Source organism: Rutidosis leptorrhynchoides, chromosome 2, assembly GCF_046630445.1.
Source record: "Rutidosis leptorrhynchoides isolate AG116_Rl617_1_P2 chromosome 2, CSIRO_AGI_Rlap_v1, whole genome shotgun sequence".
NCBI lineage: Eukaryota > Viridiplantae > Streptophyta > Magnoliopsida > Asterales > Asteraceae > Rutidosis > Rutidosis leptorrhynchoides.
This window is the reverse complement of record NC_092334.1, coordinates 257046267-257060684: the sequence shown is the minus strand read 5'-3', so window position 1 is coordinate 257060684 and position 14418 is coordinate 257046267.

Genomic DNA, 14418 nt, shown 5'->3' with positions numbered 1-14418 from the left:
TAAAATGATGATTATTACATATGAAACTAAACAATCCTTCAAGTTTGCCACTTGATTCTATTTTAAACCTCATTTGTATCTTGACGATTACAATTCGCATTCACAACTTTTCATGATTCTTGAAAACATCTCGATCGAGAAGTTCAACCAGCCGCACCTCGTCTACGGAATAAAGATTTATGCATACAGTTATGCACCTAAAAATTTTTGAACTCGAAGTTATAGTTAAAACGTATCCGCATCGAATTCCTTATCATCCATTAGCAAAAACAATCACGCGATTCCTTTTCAATTAACTAATTTTGTCACAGCTCCACTTCGATATCTCAGTAAGACTACTCTTATTACAATCTCGATATATATATATACGTTGTTCTTTCGCCATCGTTACCGGAGAACCTTTTATATTCCATCATATTACCATCAGCGTTTAATCATCTAAAAATACAATCCTCCTTAAACCATCTTGGTTTGATAACCAATGACCCAGATCCGATAACTTTGAAAATACTGACGAAGCAGCATGTTGTAGAAGGTCTTAATGACCAAATGTTGATGATAAAAGAAGGAAGTGTTAGGAACGCTCGATAGAAAATTGGTACTGAAAACCGGATTGAACAAACCATGAAGGAGACTCTGAACAAGTTACAAGGACTAAACTTGTACATAAAGAATTATGACGATTCTGTAGCAAACACCTTGCTTCTGAATCTAAACCCTTACGGGTCAATCTTCATCATCATTCTTCGACATTAGAAATTCCAAGATATTATCATATCTTTCATTATAAATATCCTCAATATTTCTGAAGATATTTTCACCACTATCCTTATCTGAAATCAGTTATCTCTCTGTAATATCTGCGTTACAATATAAAGGAAACTGTGTTAGTTTCTAAATCCTTCAAGTTTAAAATAGGAATGTTCTGAAGCAGTGTTGGGAACTGATGCATGAACTAGTATAATATAATGAAACTTGATCAACTTCATTATATTACAGTAAGTCATGTTAAGTTTCTATTGGAATATGATGATTCACAGTACCGTCATCATGTGCCATGTTACACGACTTTTACATTCTATCCAATTCCGAAACATATTAAGAACAAATCATCTTGATAGTTCTATTTTCCTGGATATTCTGGTAATTTGACAAATCAAAATTGTGCCATTACCATTCCTTTCTTAGAGCATTAGCTATGTTCATTCCGAATTTTATACCTACGAATTTCGAACTATTGATCGCTTGACTCAAGGACGGGAAGAAGAAACGAAGGGACAAAGTCCCAAAATAGAAATTGGGGTATAGATTACAGCAAATAGGAGAGAGTATTAACTATGGATGACAACGATTATGGAAAACAGAAGCAGGAGCATCGAAATATAAGGAAAGATATCAAACCCAATAACCACCCAGAAACTACAAACCGTGTGTATCAATACGTATGGCGACGTAAAGACACGGGAGAATTAGAAACATTATAATTCCAAGAAAATCATAAAAGTGAATAGATTCTTCTAGCGGTAGATGAAAGAGAAGAATGAAAGATATGAAAGTTAGAAGTATAACAAAAATCAGAACGGGATGAAGCATTTTAAAGGATACCTTAAGGTATGAATTAGAGGAGGAAGAGTAAGAGATGTGAGGTATGGAAGTAAGAAAGGGAAGGAGGTGGATTTATAGTGAAATATCCGACAAAGAAATCGAAACAGATTATCGCATTAAATCAAAGGAGATCCTGTTTTCTAAATCATCGAAGAACCAAATCTTATTACATAAGATTTTCTTTAAATCCCTTAAATTCTGGAAATCAATCCTAATCTCGACATCGGTTAAAACAATTCTATATTCACTCATTTCATTCTTTTGTGATAGCTTCACTCGTGCGCTTCACATGACCGAATCGTTTTATCCATATCTTCCAATAATGATAAAACTCTATTAATACCTCATATTCGTCATGAAAACATTCCTATTGTTATTTATGACAACCTCTACCAAATTTCGGGACGAAATTTCTTTAACGGGTGGGTACTGTAACGACCCGGTTTTTTCCGATCGTTTTACACTTATAAGATTAATATTTACATAAATTAAAACTTACCAACATGATAAGCAATCTAAATTGTTGAGATTTATGATTTTGAAAAGAGTTTTACATAACGTTTAACCGTCTAGTTTGACCGATGATATCACGAACTATACAATATATGTTAATTATACGTTTGTGTATATATATGTATATATACATATTTAACATGATTTAAGGATGTTTAAATATCTCATTTTGTATTAATAACAATAAGTTATAAGTATATTTTGAAACTACTAACTTAAGCTTTCAAAACGATAACTATACGTAACGTTATTTGACATAAATACTTACGACCTATAATGTTTATACATATATCGTATATATAATGTATTTAATCACTTTTAAAGACTTAAATACATAAAACAATATAAGTATATTCACAAAAGATAGCTATATTTGAATCCTCATTCCATTTTTCACAAGATTTCTATACGTATATCTAGAGTATATGTACTCGTATCATACCTAGCTTCTATACGTATTTACTATTGGTATATACACATCAAATCACCACCAACTAGCCCTTGTTCATGCCTTATGTATAAGGTAACTACTTTTGTTATTTAGTATGACAATTTCACATGATTAAAAGATCTTTTCACAAAATTACAAATTTATACACCTTTTACACCACCATAAATACATGCATCCATTTTCAATTTTTGGAACATCATTTCTCTAGCTAAACACAAACACTTACTAGCCTCATGTATCTCTAAGAACTCCAGCAAAAATCCTCTCAAGAATCACCTTAAACACCACCATAAAAAGATCAACAAAAACACTACAAAAATACAACTTTCAATTCAAGTTTATGTCTTAAGTTGCTTCCAATCTTTCATCCAATTTCATCACTCTTTTGGTTCTAGGTTTTTACTCCTCTTTTACAGCAATCTTGTCCAAGTAACTTGAGGTAGTAACTTTGTTCATAACCTTATTCGATTCATATATATATAGCTATCTTATTGTATGGTATACAATTTTAACAACAAAAACATAGTTTGAATGATTTCAAACTTGTTTTCAAACTAAATAGATCCTTCTAACTTAACTTTTAAAATACTTCAAGACCTGTAATATAACTTAAATATATGCTAATTTAACAAGGTATAACTTGGTTTTTCAAAGAATACCTTAAAAAACTGTTTTTATGACGTCGGAGTGCAACCGGGGGCTGTTTTGGGTTGGATAATTAAAAACCATCTTGAACTTTGAATTGGAGGTTTATATTCTGGAAAAATGATATTTCTTATGAATATGTTAACACATAAAAATTTCATGATTTAATTCATAGTATAAGTATTTTTAGAAAAATGGTCATTAAATGATGTTTTTGTAACAAAAATGATTAACTTCATAAGTTTCACCAAAATTTGACCTATGACCTATGATTTCGAATACAAACTAAGGTATTTACAGTTCATATTCTTAAAGAGGGACTCGATCCAAGGAAGTGGAAAGTTGAATCAACGAAAACGGAGTTGTAACGAAGAAATTATGACCAAAACAAAATCGGATATCCAAGACTAGTTTAGCCACGAAAATAATTGGAGAAAATTAAATAAATCACATCTTCCTAAAGTAACATGATATTTTATACATATGTACTCATAATTTAATTTTATATGGTTCAGGATCACCCGTAAACAATACGAGAAGATTAATCATAAGATCCCATGATTGTACGCAACACGTCATTTGACAACACCGGTACTTTATGTACGCAACACGTCATTTGACAACACCGGTACCATGGGTCAAGATTAATCTCGACCAATACATATACGATGGGGGTTTTATTTATTTCATTGGGGGTTTATTAAACAACTAAATATGAACCATTAAAATTGAATTACTAACATCGGACTGCTAACTACGAACTAAGGAATTATTAAAAGTATTAAAAGTATTATAAGTATATATATGTGACGATTGTTTAAAAAGAAAAGGTATTGATATATTATATATGGATAGGTTCGTGATATCAATCGGAGACCAAGTCGAAATTACATATCTTCAAGACAAAAGTGAGTATATAGTCCCACTTTTAAACTCTAAATATTTCGGGATGAGAATACATGTATTTTATGTTTTACGCTATGGACACAAGTAACTGAAAAATATATTCTACGTTGAGTTGTACCACTGGCATACTTCCCTGTAGCTTGGTAACTAATATTTACAGCGGTATTGTAAACGCGAATCCTGTTGATAGATCTATCGGGCCTGACAACCCCAACCGGACTGGACGACCAGTATTCAACGGTTGCACAGTACTTCGTTTCGTGACTACACCTTGGTACGGTGTAGTAAGATTTCATAATAAAGGGAATATGCGACGTGATTAAATGTTAAGTATGGTTACCAAGTGCTCAACCACTTAGAATATTTTTATTAAAATGTTTATATATGAAATCTTGTGTTCCATTGTTATAACGCTGCTAGCATCAAACCTATATATCTCACCAACTTTATGTTGACGTTTTAAAGCATGTTATTCTCAGGTATGAATTAAGTCTTCCGCTGTGCATTAGCTCATGTTAAGGATACTACTTGGGACCTTTTAAGCCATGATACAAAGACGTTGCATTCGAGTCATTGGAGTTCAATAGAGAATATAAATAAGTAAATGACAGATTAGGTCATTTGGATATTATGAAATGTTAGACGAAAATGTCAAATATTGATGTAATGATAGTTTGCCTTTTAAGAATAAATGCAACGTTTGTAAAATGTATCATATAGAGGTCAAGTACCTCGCAATGTTATCATATGTTATTGTATTCGTCCCTATGGATTGGGTCGGGTCGTCTCATGTGGTATCAGAGCGTTGGTCTTAGCGAACCAGGCCTTGCATTAGTGTGTCTAACTGGTAGTTGTTAGGATACATTAGTGAGTCTGGACTTTGACCGTGTCTACATGTCAAAAGTTTTGCTTATCATATCTAGTCGAAAATCATCTGCTTATCATCCTTAAGAATTGCCTGCTTAGTATTCTTAAGTCTAGACACGTCTTACTGCATTTGGTGCATCGATAGTGTATAGACAAAATTCGTATCCTAGCGTATCTGTTGCTATAGACATTGCCTGACGAATTTCAAAGATTCTCCGTAATTCACGGGATTTTGAGTATTATAAATACATATGTAAATTATGTATTGAAGAATACCAAACCCAACTCCTATAATCTATTCCAAACCAAAAATTCATTTCCCCGACTGTACAAGATGAACTCCGCGTCCAGTTCGAATTCCTCCGACTCCGACAGCTACGCTGATATGGATTTCCATTCGGGCTCCGAAGGCAGCGTCACTGGAATGGATCAACCAATTTCTCATCATCTATTCTGGATGAATTGGGGATGGGTTCGTAGTATACTAAATTATTGGAGACAAGAAGAAGGTGATCCCTTTCACCCACCGAATTGCCCCATTGGCGACGAACCTGAAGCACTTACCGGCGAACCTGTTCGAGAAACCATTTTCTCTCTCATTTCTCGAGTATCTCGTCACGATTATATCCTATCCCATATTTCGGATCTTGTTCATTCGCTCACTCCAACTGCCAATCATCCTGGTGTACTAGCAGAAATTAACGAACTTCGCGCTCGTGTGACGGCTTTGGAGAACACGGTGCGAAGGTTACAAACACCAGCAGCAGCACCAGCAGCATAACCAGTACCGTTAACAACATCAACCTCGCAATCTTCAGTACCAGTAGCATCATCGATGTCAACGACATCATCAGCATCAACACCAACCGTATCATTACCACCACCAACAATCACATCCGCACCACGTACCTCAACATCATCATCTGAACTTCGAATATGATCTTTGTTCTACATATCATTCTACACCGATTACCTCTTCTTTACGTATCGTTCTTCGTTCGACATGACGATTATGTAATCTCTAATGTTTTGGAGATTATGTAATCTAGTAATAACGATAAATCAAATGAGTTGAATATTTTATTGACTCATTAAATTCATAGTTACCTCCGAAGAAAATATATATGCAAATATATTTTCATAAAGATTGTAATTAAAAATTTAATTCGTACAAACTGTTAATGATGAAAATATTTTAACGGGTGGGTAGTACCCAAGGAATATTTAGAATTCACATTAACAAGTTACACTGTACATTCTTCGAATCTGATTCAACGATCATTTATTATCCTACTTACAATTACCGATATACGTATCCGTTTACCCCAGATTAACCATTTCCATTTAAATTTCATATTTGGATTTTTACCTATCCGAATCCAACAAGTGGCATAATGAAGAAACATTGGCAAAATAAAAATTGTTAGAAACAGATGAATTAATTAATTGAAATTGTGATAGGATTACACGCTAACTGTTCCGGCTAACTGTTCCCAGCTAACTGATTAATATTTAATTTATCGCAATTTACATTCTTGCAATTTTAATTTCTGTACTTTACATACCGTCGGGACACATGTACAACAACACGTCGGATTAATTCTGAGACAACACGTTGTATAATGGGTCATGATATATATTTATTTATTTTACGCATTTTAAATAACGGGACACGTATACAAGGTTTCGACTTATCATATTGATCCATCTATATATATATTTCGGAACAACCATAGACACTCTATATGTGAAGGTGGGAATTGGCTATACAGGGTCGGAGTTGATTCCAAAATATATATATACTTTGAGTTGTGATCGACACCGAGACCAGTACACGGGTCACGATACGTATTAAGTAATTCGAATATTATATATTTAGTTCATATATGAATTTATTGAACCATTGGACAATCGGACTATTGGACTGCTAACTTTGGACAATTAAAAATGAGTTAAAATGATGATTATTACATATGAAACTAAACAATCCTTCAAGTTTGCCACTTGATTCTATTTTAAACCTCATTTGTATCTTGACGATTACAATTCGCATTCACAACTTTTCATGATTCTTGAAAACATCTCGATCGAGAAGTTCAACCAGCCGCACCTCGTCTACGGAATAAAGATTTATGCATACAGTTATGCACCTAAAAATTTTTGAACTCGAAGTTATAGTTAAAACGTATCCGCATCGAATTCCTTATCATCCATTAGCAAAAACAATCACGCGATTCCTTTTCAATTAACTAATTTTGTCACAGCTCCACTTCGATATCTCAGTAAGACTACTCTTATTACAATCTCGATATATATATATATACGTTGTTCTTTCGCCATCGTTACCGGAGAACCTTTTATATTCCATCATATTACCATCAGCGTTTAATCATCTAAAAATACAATCCTCCTTAAACCATCTTGGTTTGATAACCAATGACCCAGATCCGATAACTTTGAAAATACTGACGAAGCAGCATGTTGTAGAAGGTCTTAATGACCAAATGTTGATGATAAAAGAAGGAAGTGTTAGGAACGCTTGATAGAAAATTGGTACTGAAAACCGGATTGAACAAACCATGAAGGAGACTCTGAACAAGTTACAAGGACTAAACTTGTACATAAAGAATTATGACGATTCTGTAGCAAACACCTTGCTTCTGAATCTAAACCCTTACGGGTCAATCTTCATCATCATTCTTCGACATTAGAAATTCCAAGATATTATCATATCTTTCATTATAAATATCCTCAATATTTCTGAAGATATTTTCACCACTATCCTTATCTGAAATCATTTATCTCTCTGTAATATCTGCGTTACAATATAAAGGAAACTGTGTTAGTTTCTAAATCCTTCAAGTTTAAAATAGGAATGTTCTGAAGCAGTGTTGGGAACTGATGCATGAACTAGTATAATATAATGAAACTTGATCAACTTCATTATATTACAGTAAGTCATGTTAAGTTTCTATTGGAATATGATGATTCACAGTACCGTCATCATGTGCCATGTTACACGACTTTTACATTCTATCCAATTCCGAAACATATTAAGAACAAATCATCTTGATAGTTCTATTTTCCTGGATATTCTGGTAATTTGATAAATCAAAATTGTGCCATTACCATTCCTTTCTTAGAGCATTAGCTATGTTCATTCCGAATTTTATACCTACGAATTTCGAACTATTGATCGCTTGACTCAAGGACGGGAAGAAGAAACGAAGGGACAAAGTCCCAAAATAGAAATTGGGGTATAGATTACAGCAAATAGGAGAGAGTATTAACTATGGATGACAACGATTATGGAAAACAGAAGCAGGAGCATCGAAATATAAGGAAAGATATCAAACCCAATAACCACCCAGAAACTACAAACCGTGTGTATCAATACGTATGGCGACGTAAAGACACGGGAGAATTAGAAACATTATAATTCCAAGAAAATCATAAAAGTGAATAGATTCTTCTAGCGGTAGATGAAAGAGAAGAATGAAAGATATGAAAGTTAGAAGTATAACAAAAATCAGAACGGGATGAAGCATTTTAAAGGATACCTTAAGGTATGAATTAGAGGAGGAAGAGTAAGAGATGTGAGGTATGGAAGTAAGAAAGGGAAGGAGGTGGATTTATAGTGAAATATCCGACAAAGAAATCGAAACAGATTATCGCATTAAATCAAAGGAGATCCTGTTTTCTAAATCATCGAAGAACCAAATCTTATTACATAAGATTTTCTTTAAATCCCTTAAATTCTGGAAATCAATCCTAATCTCGACATCGGTTAAAACAATTCTATATTCACTCATTTCATTCTTTTGTGATAGCTTCACTCGTGCGCTTCACATGACCGAATCGTTTTATCCATATCTTCCAATAATGATAAAACTCTATTAATACCTCATATTCGTCATGAAAACATTCCTATTGTTATTTATGACAACCTCTACCAAATTTCGGGACGAAATTTCTTTAACGGGTGGGTACTGTAACGACCCGGTTTTTTCCGATCGTTTTACACTTATAAGATTAATATTTACATAAATTAAAACTTACCAACATGATAAGCAATCTAAATTGTTGAGATTTATGATTTTGAAAAGAGTTTTACATAACGTTTAACCGTCTAGTTTGACCGATGATATCACGAACTATACAATATATGTTAATTATACGTTTGTGTATATATATGTATATATACATATTTAACATGATTTAAGGATGTTTAAATATCTCATTTTGTATTAATAACAATAAGTTATAAGTATATTTTGAAACTACTAACTTAAGCTTTCAAAACGATAACTATACGTAACGTTATTTGACATAAATACTTACGACCTATAATGTTTATACATATATCGTATATATAATGTATTTAATCACTTTTAAAGACTTAAATACATAAAACAATATAAATATATTCACAAAAGATAGCTATATTTGAATCCTCATTCCATTTTTCACAAGATTTCTATACGTATATCTAGAGTATATGTACTCGTATCATACCTAGCTTCTATACGTATTTACTATTGGTATATACACATCAAATCACCACCAACTAGCCCTTGTTCATGCCTTATGTATAAGGTAACTACTTTTGTTATTTAGTATGACAATTTCACATGATTAAAAGATCTTTTCACAAAATTACAAATTTATACACCTTTTACACCACCATAAATACATGCATCCATTTTCAATTTTTGGAACATCATTTCTCTAGCTAAACACACACACTTACTAGCCTCATGTATCTCTAAGAACTCCAGCAAAAATCCTCTCAAGAATCACCTTAAACACCACCATAAAAAGATCAACAAAAACACTACAAAAATACAACTTTCAATTCAAGTTTATGTCTTAAGTTGCTTCCAATCTTTCATCCAATTTCATCACTCTTTTGGTTCTAGGTTTTTACTCCTCTTTTACAGCAATCTTGTCCAAGTAACTTGAGGTAGTAACTTTGTTCATAACCTTATTCGATTCATATATATATAGCTATCTTATTGTATGGTATACAATTTTAACAACAAAAACATAGTTTGAATGATTTCAAACTTGTTTTCAAACTAAATAGATCCTTCTAACTTAACTTTTAAAATACTTCAAGACCTGTAATATAACTTAAATATATGCTAATTTAACAAGGTATAACTTGGTTTTTCAAAGAATACCTTAAAAAACTGTTTTTATGACGTCGGAGTGCAACCGGGGGCTGTTTTGGGTTGGATAATTAAAAACCATCTTGAACTTTGAATTGGAGGTTTATATTCTGGAAAAATGATATTTCTTATGAATATGTTAACACATAAAAATTTCATGATTTAATTCATAGTATAAGTATTTTTAGAAAAATGGTCATTAAATGATGTTTTTGTAACAAAAATGATTAACTTCATAAGTTTCACCAAAATTTGACCTATGACCTATGATTTCGAATACAAACTAAGGTATTTACAGTTCATATTCTTAAAGAGGGACTCGATCCAAGGAAGTGGAAAGTTGAATCAACGAAAACGGAGTTGTAACGAAGAAATTATGACCAAAACAAAATCGGATATCCAAGACTAGTTTAGCCACGAAAATAATTGGAGAAAATTAAATAAATCACATCTTCCTAAAGTAACATGATATTTTATACATATGTACTCATAATTTAATTTTATATGGTTCAGGATCACCCGTAAACAATACGAGAAGATTAATCATAAGATCCCATGATTGTACGCAACACGTCATTTGACAACACCGGTACTTTATGTACGCAACACGTCATTTGACAACACCGGTACCATGGGTCAAGATTAATCTCGACCAATACATATACGATGGGGGTTTTATTTATTTCATTGGGGGTTTATTAAACAACTAAATATGAACCATTAAAATTGAATTACTAACATCGGACTGCTAACTACGAACTAAGGAATTATTAAAAGTATTAAAAGTATTATAAGTATATATATGTGACGATTGTTTAAAAAGAAAAGGTATTGATATATTATATATGGATAGGTTCGTGATATCAATCGGAGACCAAGTCGAAATTACATATCTTCAAGACAAAAGTGAGTATATAGTCCCACTTTTAAACTCTAAATATTTCGGGATGAGAATACATGTATTTTATGTTTTACGCTATGGACACAAGTAACTGAAAAATATATTCTACGTTGAGTTGTACCACTGGCATACTTCCCTGTAGCTTGGTAACTAATATTTACAGCGGTATTGTAAACGCGAATCCTGTTGATAGATCTATCGGGCCTGACAACCCCAACCGGACTGGACGACCAGTATTCAACGGTTGCACAGTACTTCGTTTCGTGACTACACCTTGGTACGGTGTAGTAAGATTTCATAATAAAGGGAATATGCGACGTGATTAAATGTTAAGTATGGTTACCAAGTGCTCAACCACTTAGAATATTTTTATTAAAATGTTTATATATGAAATCTTGTGTTCCATTGTTATAACGCTGCTAGCATCAAACCTATATATCTCACCAACTTTATGTTGACGTTTTAAAGCATGTTATTCTCAGGTATGAATTAAGTCTTCCGCTGTGCATTAGCTCATGTTAAGGATACTACTTGGGACCTTTTAAGCCATGATACAAAGACGTTGCATTCGAGTCATTGGAGTTCAATAGAGAATATAAATAAGTAAATGACAGATTAGGTCATTTGGATATTATGAAATGTTAGACGAAAATGTCAAATATTGATGTAATGATAGTTTGCCTTTTAAGAATAAATGCAACGTTTGTAAAATGTATCATATAGAGGTCAAGTACCTCGCAATGTTATCATATGTTATTGTATTCGTCCCTATGGATTGGGTCGGGTCGTCTCACCTATGAACTCACCAACCTTTTGGTTGACACTTTAAAGCATGTTTATTCTCAGGTGCGAATTAAGTCTTTCGCTGTGCATCTGCTCAATTTAAGGACATTACATGGAGTCGATCATCGCAATGGGACCAAATGTTGATGACTTCGTCCAGGTGGATAAGGACGGGTCGCTACAGATGGTATCAGAGCGTTGGTCCTAGTGAACCAGGTCTTGCATTAGTGTGTCTAACTGATAGTTGTTATGATGCATTAGCAAGTCTGGACTTCAACCTTAGCTGCATATTATAAGTATTGTATATCATTCCTAGTGGAAAAATTACCTGCTAATCATTCCTAAGTCTAGACACGACTTCCTGCACTTATTTGATAGATAGTGTACTGATAAATTCATATCTTAGCGTATCTGCTAATTCATATCTTAGTGTATCTGTTACTGTAGACATTATCTAACACGTTTCCTTAAATCCCTACGTAATTCACGGGATCTTCTGTACTATGTATAGGTATTCTATATAACTAGAATATCATCCGATATCCGAAAATCATTTCATATCGAAAAATCCCTTATTCAATCGTACGCAATGGAACTCACCATTAGATCAAGTCCCTCGGATTCCGATATGGAGTCCCACGCTGGCTCCGAAAGCAGTATGACCGAAATGGTCCAACCAATTCATCGGATGGGTTCGTAGTCGACTTAACCAATGGAGACGCGAAGAAGGCGATCACTTCCACCAACCTGCACCCTCGGCGAAGAACCTGAATCACTTACCGATGAGCCTATCCGAAACACCATTTTAGCCTCATCTCCAGGGTAGCTCGTCACGATTATCTTCTATCTAAAATTCTAAATCTTATTTATCCGCTCGTTCCAACCGACACTCATCCCGGAATAATAGATGAAGTCAACGAACTTCGCGCGCGAGTTGTAGCTTTGGAAAATATGGTGCAAAACCTACCAGCTTCAGCAACATCACCGGCACTAGCAGTACCACCAGCATCGGCACCAGTATCATCAATAACACCAGCCTCAACATCACACGCCTCAATATCACCATCCGTACTTCAAATATGATCTCCGTTCTACATATCGTTCTACACCGACTATCTTCGTTCTACATATCGTTCTATATCAATTACCTTTGTTCTACATGACAATTATGTAATCTCTAATGTTTTAGAGATTATATATTCTTGTTCTAACAGTAAATCAAATGAGATTAATATCATATTAACTCATTAAATCCATGATTACATCTGAAGAAAATATATATGCAAGTATATTTTCATAAAGATTGTAATTAAAAATTCGTTTGTACAAACTGTTAATGGTGAAAATATTTTAACGGGTAGGTAATACCCGAGGAATATTTAGATTTCACATTAATAAGTTGCACTGTACATTCTTCGACTCTGATTCAACAGTCAGTCACTATTCTACTTATATCCATAGATATACGTATCCGTTCATCACAGAATCCATTTTCGTTTAATTTCATATTTGGATTTTGATTTATCAGAATCCAACAAGTGGCATAATGAAGAAAACATTTGACAAAATAAAATTTGTTAGAAACAAACAAATTAACTATGAGGAATTTTGTTAAGAATCCACGCTAATTGTTCCTAGCTAATTGTTCCTAGCTAACTGATTACATTTTATTTATCACAATTTAATTATCGCAATTTACATTATCGCAATTTTATTTATCGTCATTTAATTTATGTTATTTACTTTACGCACTTTATTTATCATCATTTAATTTATGTTATTTATTTTTACGCACTTTAAATATTGGGACACGTATACAAGGTTTTGACATATCATATCGACACATCTATATATATTATTTGGAATCACCATAGACACTCTATATGCAGTAATGATCGAGTTCTCTATACAGGTTTGAGGTTGATTCTATAATAATATATATACTTTGAGTTGTGATCGAGTCTGAGACATGTGTACGGGTCACGATATGTATTAATTAATTCGAATATTATATGTTAAACTATATATGAATTATTGGACTGTTAACTGTGGACTATCGACTGTGGACTAATATCACTGGACAATTAAAATGAATTAAAATATTGATTATAACATATGAAACTAAACAATTCTTCAAGCTTGCCACTTGATTTCATCTTAAACCTCATTTGTATCTGGACAATTCCAATCTGAGTTCAAACCTTTCACGAATCTTGAAAACACCTCAATCGAGAGGATGATCCAACCATACATTATCTACGAAAGAAAGAACTTATGCATATGGGCATGCACCTGGAAAACTTTTGGAACCTAAGTAGAAGTTTAAAACGAATTTATAATTCCTTGGCGTTGTTATTACCGAAAATAACTTTACAATCTCTTTCCAAAAATAGTAAATTTTGTCACAGCTTCAGCAAGTCAACTTCGACTTTTCGTTTGAACTAACCTTATTATAACTTTGATATATATGTGTGCTCTTTTACCGGGGAACCTTTTATATTCCACGATATTACCATCAGCGTTTAATCATCTAAAAACACAATTCTCCTGAAAACACCTCGGATTGATAACCGACG